This window comes from Rhipicephalus microplus, unplaced genomic scaffold, assembly GCF_043290135.1.
Source record: "Rhipicephalus microplus isolate Deutch F79 unplaced genomic scaffold, USDA_Rmic scaffold_151, whole genome shotgun sequence".
NCBI lineage: Eukaryota > Metazoa > Arthropoda > Arachnida > Ixodida > Ixodidae > Rhipicephalus > Rhipicephalus microplus.
In genome coordinates this window covers 197,501-210,000 of record NW_027464722.1, presented here as the reverse complement: position 1 = coordinate 210,000, position 12,500 = coordinate 197,501, and the positions used below count along the sequence as shown (strand labels likewise).

Here is a 12,500-nt window from a genome sequence, read left to right as displayed (position 1 = left end):
GTCTGGCAACGACGAACTGCACGTCTACATGGCGCTACTTGGGTGTACACTTCGGTGTCAAGGGCCTTGAGAAGGGTCTAGTAAGAAGACAGTTGGCCATTCTTCTCGAGAGAGTGTCTAAGGCGCCCTTGAAACCTCAGCAGCGTCTGGTTGTGCTTAGGTTTTACCTTTTGCCTCGTTTATACCATCGACTAGTGCTCGGCCCAATTTCGGCGAAAACACTGTTGACAATTGATAGAGTGGTCCGTTCTGCGGTAAGGAGATGGCTGGCGCTGCCTCTAGATGCGCCGCTTGGCTTCTTCTATGCTGCAGTAGAAGAGGGTGGGCTTGGAGTGCCATGCTTTAGAACGGTTGTTCCGGCCATGAGATTACGACGGTACCAGACGGTGGCCCAATCTAGCAATCCAGCGTGCGCTTTTGCAGCCACCCGACCGACAATCACTCAGCTTAAGAGGCAGGCTGACAACCTCACCATTTTCAAGGGCACAAAAATCGGCAACAGTAAGCAGTCCAGAAAGTATTGGGCCCGACAACTCCACATGTCGTTCGATGGTAGACCCCTGCAACAATGCAAGGAAGCACCAGGGTCAACCTCATGGCTAGGAAATGGGACTTCACTCCTCCGTGGTCGAGAGTTTATTGACTTGGCTAAATTTCATGTCGCAGCAGTCCCAAATCTGACTCGTCTACGTAGAGGTCGAGAGTTACCTAAGCAGTGTCGTGCAGGGTGTCAGGCTGAGGAGTCGTTGGGGCACATCCTTCAGAGATGTCACAGAACCCACCACGCTCGCATCAAAAGGCATGACAACATTTTGAGGTACTTGGCAGGTAGGCTGACTGAGCTTGGATGGCAGGTGCAGCAAGAAAGACACTTCAAAACATCACAGGGTACGAAGATCCCGGATCTTGTCATCATAAAGCGGGAGAAATCCCATATCCTGGATGTGCAGGTGGTGAGCACGCGAGTTGAACTTACGGAGGCTCATCACCACAAATGCAATAAATACAAAATCCCTGATCTGCTTTTCCAACTCTCACCTACGCCTACCGTCTCAAGTGTCACCCTGTCATATAGAGGAACATGGGCGGGTGAATCTGTGAATCTGAATCTGGGCGGGTGAATCTGGAACATGGGCGGGTGAATTTGCATTCGCCCCGGCAGACGCGGTTTTTGCGCCGCCCCGGCTGACGCGGTTTTTGCCGCCCCGGCTGACGCAGTTCGGACTTAGCACTTTTCGGCTGTGCCTGGCTGGCGGCCCACTCACTCGATCGCCATGTCTGTTTGCCACAGTTTTCCCGGTGGTGCCGCACCCGGGCTCGCCCCGGCTGACGCAGTTTTCGCGCCGCCCCGGCTGACGCGGTTTCGTGCCGCCCCGGCAGACGCGGTTTTCGCGCCGCCCCGGCTGACGCGGTTTCGTGCCGCCCCGGCAGACGCGGTTTTTTGCCGCCCCGGCTGACGCAGTTCGGACTTGGCACTTTTTGGCTGAGCCTTGCTGGCGGCCCACTCACTCGATCGCCATGTCTGTTTGCCACAGTTTTCCCGGTGGTGCCGCACCCGGGCTCGCCCCGGCAGACGCGTTTTTTTTTCTTTCGCCCCGGCTGACGCAGTTTTCGCGCCGCCCCGGCAGACGCGGTTTTCGCGCCGCCCCGGCAGACGCGGTTTTTTGCGCCGCCCCGGCTGACGCGGTTTTTTGCCGCCCCGGCTGACGCAGTTCGGACTTGGCACTTTTTGGCTGAGCCTGGCTGGCGGCCCACTCACTCGATCGCCATGTCTGTTTGCCACAGTTTTACCGGTGGTGCCGCACCCGGGCTCGCCCCGGCTGACGCAGTTTTCGCGCCGCCCCGGCTGACGCGGTTTCGTGCCGCCCCGGCAGACGCGGTTTTTTGCGCCGCCCCGGCTGACGCGGTTTTTTGCCGCCCCGGCTGACGCAGTTCGGACTTGGCACTTTTCGGCTGTGCCTGGCTGGCGGCCCACTCACTCGATCGCCATGTCTGTTTGCCACAGTTTTCCCGGTGGTGCCGCACCCGGGCTCGCCCCGGCAGACGCGTTTTTTTTTTTTTCTTTCGCCCCGGCTGACGCAGTTTTCGCGCCGCCCCGGCTGACGCGGTTTCGTGCCGCCCCGGCAGACGCGGTTTTTTGCGCCGCCCCGGCTGACGCGGTTTTTGCCGCCCCGGCTGACGCAGTTCGGACTTAGCACTTTTTGGCTGAGCCTGGCTGGTGGCCCACTCACTCGATCGCCATGTCTGTTAGCCACAGTTTTCCCGGTGGTGCCGCACCCGGGCTCGCCCCGGCTGACGCAGTTTTCGCGCCGCCCCGGCTGACGCGGTTTCGTGCCGCCCCGGCAGACGCGGTTTTCGCGCCGCCCCGGCTGACGCGGTTTTTGCCGCCCCGGCTGACGCAGTTCGGACTTAGCACTTTTCGGCTGTGCCTGGCTGGCGGCCCACTCACTCGATCGCCATGTCTGTTTGCCACAGTTTTCCCGGTGGTGCCGCACCCGGGCTCGCCCCGGCTGACGCAGTTTTCGCGCCGCCCCGGCTGACGCGGTTTCGTGCCGCCCCGGCAGACGCGGTTTTCGCGCCGCCCCGGCTGACGCGGTTTCGTGCCGCCCCGGCAGACGCGGTTTTTTGCCGCCCCAGCTGACGCAGTTCGGACTTAGCACTTTTTGGCTGAGCCTTGCTGGCGGCCCACTCACTCGATCGCCATGTCTGTTTGCCACAGTTTTCCCGGTGGTGCCGCACCCGGGCTCGCCCCGGCAGACGCGTTTTTTTTTTTCTTTCGCCCCGGCTGACGCAGTTTTCGCGCCGCCCCGGCAGACGCGGTTTTCGCGCCGCCCCGGCAGACGCGGTTTTTTGCGCCGCCCCGGCTGACGCGGTTTTTTGCCGCCCCGGCTGACGCAGTTCGGACTTGGCACTTTTTGGCTGAGCCTGGCTGGCGGCCCACTCACTCGATCGCCATGTCTGTTTGCCACAGTTTTCCCGGTGGTGCCGCACCCGGGCTCGCCCCGGCTGACGCAGTTTTCGCGCCGCCCCGGCTGACGCGGTTTCGTGCCGCCCCGGCAGACGCGGTTTTTTGCGCCGCCCCGGCTGACGCGGTTTTTTGCCGCCCCGGCTGACACGGTTCGGACTTTGCACTTTTCGGCTGTGCCTGGCTGGCGGCCCACTCACTCGATCGCCATGTCTGTTTGCCACAGTTTTCCCGGTGGTGCCGCACCCGGGCTCGCCCCGGCAGACGCGTTTTTTTTTTTTTTCTTTCGCCCCGGCTGACGCAGTTTTCGCGCCGCCCCGGCTGACGCGGTTTCGTGCCGCCCCGGCAGACGCGGTTTTTTGCGCCGCCCCGGCTGACGTGGTTTTTGCCGCCCCGGCTGACGCAGTTCGGACTTTGCACTTTTTGGCTGAGCCTGGCTGGCGGCCCACTCACTCGATCGCCATGTCTGTTTGCCACAGTTTTCCCGGTGGTGCCGCACCCGGGCTCGCCCCGGCAGACGCGTTTTTTTTTTTCCTTCGCCCCGGCAGACGTGGTCCCCCCCCCCCTCCGTCTTTCTTTTTGTTTTTTTTTTCGCCGCGGCTGAAGTGGATTTTTCGGTGCCTCGACGCCCCGGTAGTCGCGGTTTTTCCGTTTCCGCACGGCCCCGGCTGACGCTGCTCGGTCACAGTCGCCTTTTGTGGTGATTGCAGACTTCTTGAGCGCGGGTGTTTTTTTTTTGTTGTTGTTGTTGTTTTATTACGCATTCGCTCCAGCAGACGCTGTTTAGACTTTTTGTTTCCTCTTTTATCCTGCGACGAGGTGACGAGGTTTATTCGGTGCCCCGCCGCCCCGGCTGAAGTGATTTTTCCTGTCCCGTGCCGCCCCGGCTGACGCGGTTGGGACTTCGCGTTTGTTCGGCCGCCACGGGTTTTGGCGCACTCGCTCGGTTGCTTGTTGTTGCCACTTGTTGCGAACCCAGGTTTCTTGAGCGAGCGCGGGCGTTTTTTCTTCCTTTCTTTCTTTGTTCTATGTGTTAGCGAATCGGCCTTTAATATCACACGAGGACTCACAACCAACAATTTTCAGTTTGAAGTGTAAAAAATCTGCAGGTGTTGACGTAACTGACTTGCCCCGTACCCTTGAGTACATCCATGAAGTTCTCGTAGTACTACTAAATCGCATTATTCCAAGTGGAGAAATTCCCATAAACTTGCAAACCTCTACACGAAAATCGGTGCGCGTGATAAAGTTGAAAATTATCGTCCGATATCAAATGTGCCTTCTATAACACAAATTCTAGGAAAAAAAAAAAAAACACTTGTTCGCCGTTTTCTGCGCCGTGACTGGCAGCACTCCGGCGAAGCGAAACGGGGTCGATTCGAGCACGATATCGGCGTCTTTCGACGTGCTCGCCGGCGACCGTCGCACGAGTACGTCGCACGAGCGCGTCTGCCGGGGCGCCGTTTGCGAAGCCGACGCAAAAGTGGGAACCGCCGCTCGGATGATCGCCGCTTTCGGCAGAGTGAGTGTTGGCACTCCGGGGAAGCGAAACAGCGTGAATGCGCCCACGAAATCGGCGTATTTTGAAGTGCCCGCCGGCGACCGTCGCACGAGTACGGTAAACCGCGTCAGCCGGGGCGTAGTTCGGGACGCCGACGAAAAAGTGGGAAGCGCAACTCGGATCTTCGCCGTTTTTGCAGGAGTGAGTGGCGGCCCTCCTGCGAGACCAAGAAGCATCGATTCGTGCACGAATTCGGCGCCTTTCGACGTGATCGCCGGCGACCGTCGCTCGAGTAGGGCAAACCGCGTCTGCCGGGGCGGGCTTCGGGACGCCGATGCGAAAGTGGGAAACGCTGCTCGGATGTTCGCCGTTTTTGGCCGAGTGAGTGCTGGCACTCGGGCGAAGCCAAACGGGGCCGATTACGGCACGATATCGGCGTCTTTCGACGTGCCCGCCGGCGACCGTCGCACGAGTACGGTAAACCGCGTCAGCCCGGGCGGAGTTCGGGACGCCGATGCGAAAGTGGAGAACGCCGCTCGGATCTTCGCCGTTTTTGGAGGAGTGAGTGGCGGCACTCCGGAGAAGCCAAGGAGCGCCAATTAGCGCACGATATCGGCGTCTTTCGACGCGCTCGCCGGCGACCGTCGCACGAGTAGGGCAAACCGCGTCTGCCGGGGCGGGGTTTACGACGCCGACGCAAAAGTGGGAACCGCCGCTCGGATGTTGGCCGTTTTTGGCAGAGTGAGTGCTGGCACTCCGGCGACGCGAAAGAGCGCGAATGCGCCCACGAAAGGGGCGTATTTGGACGTGCGTGACGGCGACCGCTGCAGGAGTACGAAAAACCACGTCAGCCGGGGCGAGCGACACACGGCGGTCTGGGTGCTTATCGCTGCTATTATAGGGGCACCCCGGCAGACGCAGAAAAAAAAAAAAAATTTTCGACCTTCTTTTTTGCTGGTCGAGCTCGGGTAACCCAGGTCGCAATGGGAGCCGCGCACGAAAGCGGCGTCGCGAGACGCGTTCGCGGTCGCTAGTCGCACGAGCTCGGCAACCGCGTCAGCCGGCGCGGAGTTCGGGATGCCGACGGCTAAGTGGGTACCGCTGCTCGGATGTTCGCCGTTTTTGGCCGAGTGAGTGCTGGCACTCCGGTGAAGCCAAGGAGCGCCAATTCGTGCACGATATCGGCGTCTTTCGACGTGCCCGCCGGCCACCGCCGCACGAGTACGGCAAACCGCGTCTGCCGGGGCGGGGTTCGCGACGCGTACGCAATAGTGGGAACCGTCGCTCGGATGTTCGTCGTCTTTGGCCGAGCGAGTGCTGGCACTCCGGCGAAGCGAAACGGGGCCGATTCGGGCACGATATTGGCGTATTTCGACGTGCTCGCCGGCGACCGTCGCACGAGTACGGCAAAGCGCGTCTGCCGGGGCGAGGTTTGCGACGCCGACGAAAAAGTGGGAAGCGCCGCTCGGATCTTCGCCGTTTTTGCAGGAGTGAGTGGCGGCCCTCCTGCGAGACCAAGAAGCATCGACTCGCGCACGATATCGGTGTCTTTCGACGTGCCCGCCGGCCACCGCCGCACGAGTACGGCAAACCGCGTATGCCGGGGCGGGGTTGGCGACGCCGACGCAAAAGTGGGAACCGCCACTAGGATGTTCGCCGTTTTTGGCAGAGTGAGTGCTGGCACTCCGGCGAAGCGAAAGAGCGCGAATGCGCCCACGAAAGTGGCGTGTTTGGACGTGCTTGACGACGACCACCGCAGGAAAACGAAAAACCACGTCAGCCGGGGCGAGCGACCCATGGCGGTCTGGGTGCTTATCGCTGCTATTATAGGGGCACCCCGGCAGACGCAAAAAAAAAAAAAATTTTTTTTCGACATTCTTTTTTGCTCGTCGACCTCGGGTGACCCAGGTCGCAGTGGGAGCCGCGCACGAAAGCGGCGTCGCGAGACGGCTTCGCGGTCGCTAGTCGCACGAGCTCGGCAACCGCGTCTGCCGGGGCGGAGTTCGGGACGCCGACGGCTAAGTGGGAACCGCCGCTCGGATGTTCGCCGTTTGTGGCCGAGTGAGTGCTGGCACTCCGGCGAAGCCAAACGGGGCCGATTCCGGCACGATATCGGCGTCTTTCTACGTGCTCGCCGGCGACCGTCGCACGAGTACGGCAAAGTGCGTCTGCCGGGGCGGGGTTTGCGACGCGTACGCAATAGTGAGAACCGTCGCTCGGATGTTCGTCGTCTTTCGCCGAGCCAGTGCTGGCAATCCGGCGAAGCCGAACGGAGCCGATTCGGGCACGATATCGGCGTCTTTCCACGTGCTCGCCGGCGACCGTCGCACGAGTACGGTAAACCGCGTCAGCCGGGGCGGAGTTCGGGACGCCGATGCGAAAGTGGGAAGCGCCGCTCGGATCTTCGCCGTTTTTGGAGGAGTCAGTGGCGGCACTCCGGTGAAGCCAAGGTGCGCCAATTCGCGCACGATATCGGCGTCTTTCGACGTGCCCGCCGGCCACCGTCGCACGAGTACGGCAAACCTCGTCTGCCGGGGCGGGGTTTGCGACGCCGACGCAAAAGTGGGAACCGCCGCTCGGATGTTCGCCGTTTTTGGCAGAGTGAGTGCTGGCACTCCGGCGAAGCGAAAGAGCGCGAATGCGCCCACGAAAGTGGCGTGTTTGGAAGTGCTTGACGACGACCACCGCAGGAAAACGAAAAAACACGTCAGCCGGGGCGAGCGACCCATGGCGGTCTGGGTGCTTATCGCTGCTATTATAGGGGCACCCCGGCAGACGCAAAAAAAAAAAAAATTTTTTTTCGACATTCTTTTTTGCTCGTCGACCTCGGGTGACCCAGGTCGCAGTGGGAGCCGCGCACGAAAGCGGCGTCGCGAGACGGCTTCGCGGTCGCTAGTCGCACGAGCTCGGCAACCGCGTCTGCCGGGGCGGAGTTCGGGACGCCGACGGCTAAGTGGGAACCGCCGCTCGGATGTTCGCCGTTTGTGGCCGAGTGAGTGCTGGCACTCCGGCGAAGCCAAACGGGGCCGATTCCGGCACGATATCGGCGTCTTTCTACGTGCTCGCCGGCGACCGTCGCACGAGTACGGCAAAGTGCGTCTGCCGGGGCGGGGTTTGCGACGCGTACGCAATAGTGAGAACCGTCGCTCGGATGTTCGTCGTCTTTCGCCGAGCCAGTGCTGGCACTCCGGCGAAGCCGAACGGAGCCGATTCGGGCACGATATCGGCGTCTTTCCACGTGCTCGCCGGCGACCGTCGCACGAGTACGGTAAACCGCGTCAGCCGGGGCGGAGTTCGGGACGCCGATGCGAAAGTGGGAAGCGCCGCTCGGATCTTCGCCGTTTTTGGAGGAGTCAGTGGCGGCACTCCGGTGAAGCCAAGGTGCGCCAATTCGCGCACGATATCGGCGTCTTTCGACGTGCCCGCCGGCCACCGTCGCACGAGTACGGCAAACCTCGTCTGCCGGGGCGGGGTTTGCGACGCCGACGCAAAAGTGGGAACCGCCGCTCGGATGTTCGCCGTTTTTGGCAGAGTGAGTGCTGGCACTCCGGCGAAGCGAAAGAGCGTGAATGCGCCCACGAAAGTAGCGTATTTGGACGTGCTTGACGGCGACCGCCGCAGGAGTACGAAAAACCACGTCAGCCGGGGCGAGCGACCCACGGCGGTCTGGGTGCTTATCGCTGCTATTATAGGGGCACCCCGGCAGACGCAGAAAGAAAAAAAAAATGGGGACATGGCGTGCGTCACCGTGCGGCTTCGCAGCGTTGCCGAAGTCGCCGAGCCCTTCGACTGAGCCGAACGGCGGACAGGGAACGTTGGTCGGCCGTTCTAACCTGTCGGTGCCACGCCGAGACGTCGTTAAGGAAAACCGCGTCGTGGGCCTCTACGACGCCGTCGAGTCGTTGTACGTTTGGTGTCCAGCGTGTCGGCGGCGAGTAGCGGACACGTCGTTCACGACTTCGGTCTTTCGCAGTCGACGCGAACTTGCGGAGAGTCGTGGTGCCTCACGTTTTCGGCAGAAACCGCGGCGGAATTTTCCCGTGCGTGCGCGCACGACCTCGGTGCTGTGCCGTCAGCGTAGTGTTGCACAAACTCGTGGCCTACCCAAGGTGCGGTACGTTTGCGGCCGTATCCTCGGTGGGAATTTCGTGAGTAGGGTCGCAAATTCTACGACCTCGGCGGGTTTGAGAGCGACGTAGACTTGTGGCACGCTCAACATGCCACACGTTTCGGGGCACACCCGCGGTGAAATTTTCTCGAGTACGCTCGTATTAGGGCCCAAGGAGGTCTGGGTACTTATCGCTGCTATTATGTGGGGGTTCTCGTGAGCGGCGTACGCGAAAGCGACCGGGTGTCTGATATGCGGCGGGCTTCGGCCTCGTCAAGCGTGTCCTCGGGTCTGCTCCAGGGGAATCCACGGCAGTCGTCTGCAGCCTCATCCGCTTGATGCGTTAGGGGCTGGTTGTCGGACGGTGCCGTTTTACCACGATATCGAGGTGTGTTCCGTGTCGTCCTCGGGCGATTCAGATGCGAAAGCGCCGAAGACGCGGGCGTGACCCGTCGTCTGGCGGCTTTGCAGTCTCGGCTCCGTTGCTAGTTCCGGCCGGTCCACCGACAGTGCAGCGGGCTTGGGCAACCCGCACGGCGCGACCGAGTCGATGCAACGAAAAAGAGCGAGCATGAACGTGCTTCTTGCCGCACGGCTCCCACTCGTCTTTCGGGAAGGTTGTGCCGTAGCGAGCTCGAACGCCGTCATCTCGGAGTGCAAAATAAGCGTGTTGGGGCGCCTGAAGGTGGCCTCCGCCGCACACAGACTGCGTCCGGCCCGCCGAGGGCGAGGACGGACGCGCAGTCGAACGATTACCTGGTTGATCCTGCCAGTAATCATATGCTTGTCTCAAAGATTAAGCCATGCATGTCTAAGTACATGCCGAAATAAGGCGAAACCGCGAATGGCTCATTAAATCAGTTATGGTTCCTTAGATCGTTTCTTCCTACTTGGATAACTGTGGCAATTCTAGAGCTAATACATGCAGTGAGCCTGGAGCCCTTTGGGTAACGGGTGCTTTTATTAGACCAAGATCGATCGGGTTTCGGCCCGTATTGTGTGGTGACTCTGGATAACTTTGTGCTGATCGCATGGCCACGAGCCGGCGACGTTTCTTTCAAGTGTCTGCCTTATCAACTTTCGATGGTAGGTTACTTGCTTACCATGGTTGTTACGGGTAACGGAGAATCAGGGTTCGATTCCGGAGAGGGAGCCTGAGAAACGGCTACCACATCCAAGGAAGGCAGCAGGCGCGCAAATTACCCACTCCCGGCACGGGGAGGTAGTGACGAAAAATAACAATACGGGACTCTTTTGAGGCCCCGTAATTGAAATGAGTACACTCTAAATCCTTTAACGAGGATCAATTGGAGGGCAAGTCTGGTGCCAGCAGCCGCGGTAATTCCAGCTCCAATAGCGTATACTAAAGCTGCTGCGGTTAAAAAGCTCGTAGTTGGATCTCAGTTCCAGACGAGTAGTGCATCTACCCGATGCGACGGCTCGGACTGAACATCATGCCGGTTCTTTCTTGGTGCACTTCATTGTGTGCCTCGAGATGGCCGGTGCTTTTACTTTGAAAAAATTAGAGTGCTCAACGCAGGCGAGTCGCCTGAATAAACTTGCATGGAATAATAGAACAAGACCTCGTTTCTGTTCTGTTGGTTTTTGGAATACGAGGTAATGATTAAGAGGGACGGACGGGGGCATTCGTATTGCGGCGCTAGAGGTGAAATTCTTGGACCGTCGCAAGACGAACTACTGCGAAAGCATTTGCCAAGAATGTTTTCATTGATCAAGAACGAAAGTCAGAGGTTCGAAGGCGATCAGATACCGCCCTAGTTCTGACCATAAACGATGCCAACCAGCGATCCGCCTGAGTTACTCAAATGACTCGGCGGGCAGCTTCCGGGAAACCAAAGTATTTGGGTTCCGGGGGAAGTATGGTTGCAAAGCTGAAACTTAAAGGAATTGACGGAAGGGCACCACCAGGAGTGGAGCCTGCGGCTTAATTTGACTCAACACGGGAAAACTTACCCGGCCCGGACACTGGGAGGATTGACAGATTGAGAGCTCTTTCTTGATTCGGTGGATGGTGGTGCATGGCCGTTCTTAGTTGGTGGAGCGATTTGTCTGGTTAATTCCGATAACGAACGAGACTCTAGCCTATTAAATAGGTGCGGGGTTCCCAGCACCTTACAACCTTCTTAGAGGGACAAGCGGCTCCTAGCCGCACGAAACAGAGCAATAACAGGTCTGTGATGCCCTTAGATGTCCGGGGCCGCACGCGCGCTACACTGAAGGAAGCAGCGTGTCTTTATCCCTGTCTGAAAAGACTGGGTAACCCGTGGAACTTCTTTCGTGATTGGGATAGGGGCTTGCAATTGTTCCCCTTGAACGAGGAATTCCCAGTAAGCGCGAGTCATAAGCTCGCGTTGATTACGTCCCTGCCCTTTGTACACACCGCCCGTCGCTACTACCGATTGAATGATTTAGTGAGGTCTTCGGACCGATGTCCGGCGCGGCCTTTCGGTTGCGCCGGTCTGTTGGAAAGATGACCAAACTTGATCATTTAGAGGAAGTAAAAGTCGTAACAAGGTTTCCGTAGGTGAACCTGCGGAAGGATCATTAACGGATTGTGAAGGGTGAGCGCCTCAGCTGCGTCTGCGCCCGACACTTTCTGCCGCTGACCCCGTTTGGACGCGGGGTCGGCTTTTCCCCACGGGGCTGCCTGAATGTGGAGCGGCACCCCGTGACAAATTGTTGCGCCCAGCGGACGCCAACACCGCGACCTTGGACGGTCGGCCAGGTGGCGGACGCGGGTACAAACGGCGCAACGCACTCATAGGTCGGCTTTCGACCCGCCACTGCACCGTGGCTCGAAGCGCTCGAAATGCGCGACCCGACCGCTGCGGGACCGCCTAGTACTGTAAACAGGAGCGGCGGAGCGCGAACGGCGAGTCGTGGTTACGTCGGTAGAAGGCGAGGCTGCGCGTTCCCGAAACGCCAGCCGAGTGCCCTCCCGACCGTTCGAGCGTGCAAGAACGAGACCCGACAATCGCGCGGCGACTGCCAAGTACGAGAGGAACGGCACAAGCGTCGGCGGTCGGTCAAGGAACTGGCGATGTGACGGGTCCGCTGTGCACCAGTGCATACCGTCCCGCCGTCCGCGGCAAGCGCCTCCGCGTCCTCGGGTGACGGAGGCTGCCGGTCGGTTCTTGCAGGCGAGGAATCTCGCTGGCACCGGTTCGCGTTGACGCGCGGCCGGTCATGGCACGGCGATGCGACGGCCGAGGTGCGCAGTACTCGATGGAGGAACCGCACGCTCCGATGACCGTCCCGCCCTCCGCGGCGTATGCGTACCGACCGTAATGGTTGCAGCAGCGCCGGCCGGCTTTTGAATTCGCCACACGAAACACGGTGCGAGATCGCGGTTAGGGGAGCGTCGACGTTGCCAGGCGTTTTGCTTGCTGCCGAGGGAAAGGCGGCACGGCCACGTCGCGCTCGTCGCGATTAGCGGGTCTGCGCGCTTTGGGAAGGTGCCGCAACGACTTGCCGAAAGAGGAAGCACGGAAGAACGAGGGACTTGGACGTCCCGACAATTGAACGCACTTGCGGCCAGGCCCTTGCTGGCTTCGTTCTTCCGCCTCGAGTAGGCTCGTACGCGGCTCCGGCGCCGAAAGTGGTCCTTGGCACCGACTTCGGTGGACGTGGGAAGTGCCGCGCAAGTACGGCGCGCCTGGCTCCACCTGTTGGCTAAAGTAGGCAGCCGGATCGGCATTTTGGTGTGCGGTGGCAAACCGTGGATGCGAAAAAAGCTTGTGCGATTTCGTGGAACAAAAAGCGGGGGTCCCCCTTTTTATGCGGAGGAGACCGACCCGCCCGCCGTGGTGAACCGCGACGCCACGGTAAAAACGGGAGAGGCTTGTCGATGGGACCGTGCATCCCGCGCTCCACGGAGGCCGGGAGGCGGCCGCCCGAGGAAATGT

General features: G+C 60.2%; 1 non-coding gene across 1 annotated transcript; it reads left to right on the top strand.

The window, feature by feature from the left end:
* The first annotated feature begins 9,327 nt into the window (after window positions 1-9,327).
* LOC142791207 (small subunit ribosomal RNA) lies at window positions 9,328-11,142 on the top strand. Its single transcript, XR_012890070.1, has one exon. It is a non-coding gene; the product is annotated as a small subunit ribosomal RNA (ribosomal RNA).
* Window positions 11,143-12,500: the final 1,358 nt, after the last annotated feature.